Source organism: Lygodium microphyllum, chromosome 11 (genome assembly GCF_053477565.2).
Source record: "Lygodium microphyllum isolate KBCC chromosome 11, Lygodium_microphyllum_v1.1.10, whole genome shotgun sequence".
Taxonomy (NCBI): Eukaryota; Viridiplantae; Streptophyta; class Polypodiopsida; order Schizaeales; family Lygodiaceae; genus Lygodium; species Lygodium microphyllum.
In genome coordinates this window covers 61,693,704-61,700,370 of record NC_141145.1, presented here as the reverse complement: position 1 = coordinate 61,700,370, position 6,667 = coordinate 61,693,704, and positions in this window count along the sequence as shown.

The window sequence follows — 6,667 nt, the reverse complement described above, 5'->3', positions numbered from 1 at the left end:
AGTTAGTTGAGTTTGGTTTGAGACCCATATATAGGGTTCTTCTATTTCTTTGTACTTGAGTTCTTTTGGCTTACACAAAACTAAGAAGAGGAAAACTGTTTTCAGCCTCCACCCTTGTGTGTATTCCCCCATTGTGCAAGCAAGAAAGCTACAAGTGAGACTCCTTCCTTCTCTCCCACAATCTTGACAGTAGAGGCAGTATGGATTGGACATGCTGTCCAAATATGGGATGACAGGCTATAAGCCTATTTCAGTTCCTTTGGAGCAGAATGTGAAGTTGAGCGCAGATGCAGGTGAGCTTCTGGAAGACCCTACTATGTACAGACGCATAGTAGGAAGCTTGATTTATATGACTATTACCAGGCCAGATTTGAGCTATGCTGTTGGATTGGTAAGTCAGTTTATGCAAGCTCCAAGGAAACCGCATTTGGATGCAGCTAGACGCATACTCAGGTATGTGAAGTCCACATTGCAGTATGGACTATTTTATGAGACTGGGGTTCAGATACAGTTGCATGGATACACTGATGCTGATTGGGCTGGTAGCATTTCTGATAGACGATCTACCAGTGGATATGTGTTCTCTTTTGGGAGTGCTGTAGTCACTTGGAGCAGCAACAAACAGCCTACAGTTGCCTTGTCGAGCACAGAGGCTGAGTACAGGGGTGCAGCAATGGCTGCATGTGAGGTAGCTTGGTTGCATAAGCTACTTTATGATATGCATCAGTCTACAGATGGGCCAGTTGTCATTTATTGTGACAACATGAGTAGTATACACTTGGCAAATAACCCAGTCTATCATGCTAGAACAAAGCACATTGAGGTGCATTATCACTATGTGCGAGAGAGGGTTTTACTAGGTCTTATTGATCTAGTTTATGTCAGCACAGAGGATCAGGTAGCTGACATATTCACGAAGGCATTGGGCGCAGAGAAGCTGCGCAAGTTCAGAGACCTGCTTGGTGTGCAGGAATTGGGATTGAGCTCGAGGGGGAGTGTTGAGATATCGAGCTCCACTCGTGATATGCCAGGGTGACCGTTGTGTATTTATGTCACCGACTTGTCAGTTGCAGATGCGGTTGGTACACCGCCCCTGAATAATAGCTACATGATAGCTATCCTTATCTACTCTAGTTCGTGGCTCAGTTAGTATGCCACCTTAGTTAGTTGAGTTTGGTTTTGAGACCTATATCTAGGGTTCTTCTATTTCTTTGTACTAGAGTTCTTTTGGCTTACACAACTAAGAAGAGGAAAACTGTTTTCAGCCTCCACCCTTGTGTGTCTTCCCCCATTGTGCAAGCAAGAAAGCTTCAAGCGAGACTCCTTCCTTCTCTCCCACAATCTTGACACTTAGCAAGGGAAATGATTGTTATTTGGCATGAGTTTATTTGCAAGGAAAAAGGAAGATTGAGTTGAATTGTATTGACTAAAAAGTAAATTGCCACAAGGATAGCAAAACCGTGACAAGGCGATTGTAACGTGTCCCCTAGTATCATCCAGGACACGTCTTAGCAGTCCATTGGAAAGGATGTCTAGAAAACTCTGCCCGACACTCCCATGGAATGTTACGGGTTTTGCGATCTAGGTCTTTCCGCGTCTGCCACATAGCGGAAGTATCCTAGCCGTTCCCACTTAGGATCGATCGGAATTAGGGTTTTCCTCATTGGTCATTATCTAACAGCAACTAGCGTCAGACCCGAGCGAACTACTTTACGCAGAAACGCTAGGTCCGAAGCGGATTCACGCTGCAATTGGTTCAAGCAGAATGGGAAACGAGAGGGATGCAAAGCTCAACCTCTCTGCCATAAGGCATAGTCCCATTCCGTTCCCCTAAAACAGCGTAAATCGGGTAAGACGCAACTCTAGGTCATTGTTCTCCTTATTCGTTTTGATGATGATGATCATCATCCCGCTGTTCTTCGAGATTTTTGAGAAAAGTTCCCGACTAACCGGGACCACCCAACCGTAGGACGGACCCATGGCCCATCCTCCGTACTTTCCTCGGTTAGTTTTAGTTATGTAATTATCTAACACATTAATTTGACATATATAAATCAGCTTCTTTAATTAACCCTGTTAAGCACTGGTTCCTTCACGTAATCTTATCATGCGACATAGAGAAACAATATCAAGCAATTTCTTTTAATATTTCATCATTTTATCTTTGAAACAAAAGGAGTTCCGCCCATAGGCTTGTCCATAATCTGACCGACGGCTATCCAGTAATCCCCAGGGATCACTATTCCAATCCGCCTGTAAACTAGTATGCGGGCCTCGAGATCCAATCCCGAGTCACGTTAGCCTCTTGTGTAGGACCCGGAAGGCGAGGGATTTATGGCCAAAGCCCCCCGTAGCACCCAAGCGTCCTCCTGCTCCAAGTAGAGCTCAACAGAGAGACCTCTTGCGGCGGGTTCGGTCCACATTCCCGGCGCGGTCAACAACCCCCTGGGTTAGGGTCAGGCAGGCAGTCGGGGGTAACTAAAGCTGCCTCTCCCTTCAGGCCTTCAACCTGAAGCATAGGTACTCATTTAATTTGTAATTCATAATTCAAACAGAGCCCTAAAATCTCTAGCAAGCACAAACATTTCCATTAATCAACCGAGTTGTTTGGCAAACTGCTAAGGAAGTGTTCTTTCCTTTTGAGTGTATCAGCACTCGTTCCCAAGGTGTCTTGTAAATTGGCAAGATCTTTTACATTTCGGTGTAGGGCATACCCAACTTGGTTAACCCTAAAGTTCCTTAGATATGCTAGTTTTCGGTTTACAACTTTCCTTATTTAGAAGGATATCCAAAAATACGTCTTTTTGCAAGATAACTTGCGTAGGGATCTGCCATCCTTGATGAGGGTTTTTATCCTTTCTCCTTGTGAATCAATCACAAGACTAAATGATTTCATACTTATTGCGCAAGTCTTGCGATGGAATAATCTGTTTAGATTTTTTAAGCTGACGTATGTCAGGCCTAGGGTTTCTTCTTTTAAGAACCTTAGGGACAAACCCTAATTCCTTATCTTTACGAATTTATTGTCCCTACACTAAGGAAACTAGTCAAGTGCTTAGGGTATGAATGTTTCTATATTTGGATTGGTTTAGTTATCTTTTGGAAGGTAATATTAATCGTCTTGTCACGGTTTTTCTATCCTTGTGACAATTTACTTTCCAGTCAATACAGCTTAATTTTAACTTGCGTTTTCCTTACAGATGAACTCATGCCGAATAACAACATTTTCCTTGCTAAGATATGCAATTAGCAAAGATAACTTCCTAGTAATTTGAGCATCAAAAGAAACCTTTCATGAATTTAACCATTTACAATGATTCGTTGCGAAAGGAATAAGATTAATGGTGCAAGATATAATTTCTACACCTTAGGATTTAACTAAAATATACTACTATAGTAAATGGATAATCTTGCTCGTAATTTATAATGCTTGATGCAATTTGAAGAAAACTAAGTTCTATACATTGTCATTCATAAGCTAAACTCCTTTGTTACAAATAACTCGAACAAATATATCCTATCCTTAACAATTTTTCTTTGCATGATCAACTTAAAACCGTATTAAAGCCAAGAAGAAAAACCTGGTTTTGGGGTGAGATATCCACATGGATACCGGGAGATGACCCTCCCGCAGCTACACCTTGGACTTTCTTCGGCGGCATCGTAGTTCGAATGTGAGATAGCCTTTTTCTCTTTCTTCTGGAATTCCACCGTCTCTTTGGATCAAAAAAGTTTATGGGTGAGTGTGGTTTTGCAACCACAGGAACCCTTGGAGGATTTTGACTTGGGGTAGAAGGAATAGAAAGCACTTATTCTCCTTCCTTCCCTTTCTTTTATCTTTTTCCCACTCTTCCTCCTTCACTCCTTCTTTTCACTCCCTCTACTTTCCCTCCCTATCTTTTATCTTTTCCCACTCTTCCTCCTTCACTCCCTTTTTTCACTCCCTCTACTTTCCCTCCCTATCTTTTATCTCACGGCTACTTTTCCCTTACGGGATATCATCCGAGGCCATGATGATGATTTGGATTTTAAGGTTCAGGGAGGAAAAATAATAATGGGGATACGGGGGATTAAGAAGGAAGCTTAAGGAGTTGTGGGAAAAAAAAGAGTTATGAGGGGGGTTGAAAAAGGGTTAAAAGGGTTATAAGGGGGTGAAAAGGGCTTAGGGGAATAAAACACAGGGGGGGTAAAAAGGGCTTTATGAAAATCCACGGGAAGGCTTTACAACCGGGGTAAAATGGATTTCTAGGGGGATGCAAGGGGAAAGGGGTGCGTAAAGACTACTTGTGTAGGATCCAATGGGAAGGGGCTAAGGGGATTTTTAAAACCCGGGGGGTGTGTTGGTTCCCAAGGCCAAGGAAGGGCTTAAGGGGGAAAGGGGGTTTAAGAGGCCCCTTAGAAGCTTCCCCCCAGGAAGCTTCTAAGGCTTAACGCCACGTGGGGGGGGGGGGGGTTTCAGGGCCGTCCGTTCAACGGTGATGTCCAGGTGGCAAGAACCCGTGGCGGCTCCTCACCAGTCGCGCGCCTATGTCCCTCGGCTGCTCCCTCCCTCAGGCCCTCTCTCTCTCTCACGTTGACAGCACATCGTTATGGCGGCACTCCCTCCCTCCTTTCGTCATGGCAGCAGCACAGGGTATTTGGCAGCCCTCCCTTACTTCCCTCGGCCGTTTCCTAGCTCTCCCCTCTTCACGACCACACTCACGCATTCACGGGCAGCTTTCCTCTTGATCTTCCGGCGGGGGCCTTTAGCGTGTCGACCCTGATCTAAATAGGGGAGGGGAGGGGGATCTTCCCTCCCCTGCATGTCATCACGCATGTTTCCCCCCCCTCATTCCAAGCTCCACCAAGGAGCTTAATTGCTCCTTCTATTTCCCTCCCCCTCCAGCTCGTCAGTCGGCTGGAGGGATAAGGGGGAATAATTTTTAAAAAAATTCATTTATCCAATTTTCATTTTCATTTGAGGCAGTTCATGCGTGTGTTTCTATTAGCGAATCGGAATATTACAGCGATTAATATTACCTTCCAAGAGATAACCAAACCAATCTAAACATAGAAATACCATGCTGAAGAGAAAAATATGCCTTGAAATGATTTAAAGACCAAAGAAATATTCATACCCTAAGCACTTGACTACTTTCCCTATTGTAGAGCCAAAAAAATAATAATCGTAAAGATAAAGAACTAGGGTTGTCCCCGAGATTCTTAAACAGAAACCCTAGGCCCGACATACGTCAGCTTAAAGGATATAAAACGGATTATTCCATCGCAGGACTTGTGCAGCAAGTACGAAATCATTTAATCTTGTCATTGATTCACAAGGAGAAAGGGTAAATACCCTCAACAAGGATGGCAGATCCCTACGCAAGTTATCTTGCAAAAGGACGTATTTTTGGATATCCTTCTAAATAAGAAAAGTTGTAAACCGGAAACTAGCATACCTAAGGAACTTTAGGGTTGACCAAGTTGGGTTAATAAGGTACGCCCTACACCGGAATGTAAAGGATCTTGCCAATGTACAAGACACCTTGGGAACGAGTGCTGATACTCTCAAAAGGAAAGAACACTTCCTTAGCAGTTTGCCAAACAACACGGTTGATTAATCAAAATGTTTGTGCTTGCTAGAGATTTTAGGGCTCTATTTGAATTATGAATTACAAATTAAATGAGTACCTATACTTCAGGCTAAAGGCCTGAAGGAAGACGCAGTTTGAGTTACCCCCGAGACTGCCTGCCTAATCCTAACCAAGGGGATTGTTGACCGCGCCAGGAACATGGACCGAACCCGCCGCAAGAGGTCTCTCCCTTGAGCTCTACTTGGAGCCGGAGGACGCTTGGGTGCCAAGGGGGGCTTTGGCCGTAAATCCCTCGCCTTCCGGGTCCTGCACAAGACGCTAACGTGACTCGGGATTGGATCTCGAGGCCCGCATACTAGTTTACGGGCGGAAGCTTGGAATAGTGATCCTTGTGGGTTATTGGATAGCCTTCGGGCGGATTATGGACAAGCCTACGGGCGGAACTCATTGTATTTCAAAGATAAAAAGATGAAATGTTAACAAAGAACTTGCTTGATATTGTTTTCTATGTCACGTGATAAGATTACGTGAAGGAACCAGTGCTTAATGGATTAATTAAAGAAGCTGATTGTTATATGTCAAATCAATGTATTAGATAATTACATAACTAAAAACAAACAGAGGAAAGTGCGGAGGATGAGCCATGGGTCCATCCTACGGTTGGGTGGTTCGGGTTAGCCGGGAACTTTTCTCAAAAAAAAATCTCAAAGAATAGTAGGATGATCATAAAAAACGAATAACGGAAGCAATGCCCTAGAGTTATGTCTAACCCGATTTATTCTGTTTTAGGGGAACGGAATGGGACTATGCCTTATGGCAAAGAGGTTAAGCTTTGCATCCCTCTCGTTTCCCATTCTCCTTGAACCAAGTGCAGCGTGAATCCGCTTTGGACCTGGCGTTTCTATGTAAAGTAGTTCTCTCGGGTCCGACGGTAGTTACTTTTAGTTAATGACCAATTAGGAGAATCCTAATTCCGATCGATCCTAAGTGGGAATGGCCAGGATACTTCCGCTACGTGGTAGACGCGGGAAGACCTAGATCGCAAATCCCGTAACATTCCATGGGAGTGCCGGGAGGAGCTTTCAAGACATCCT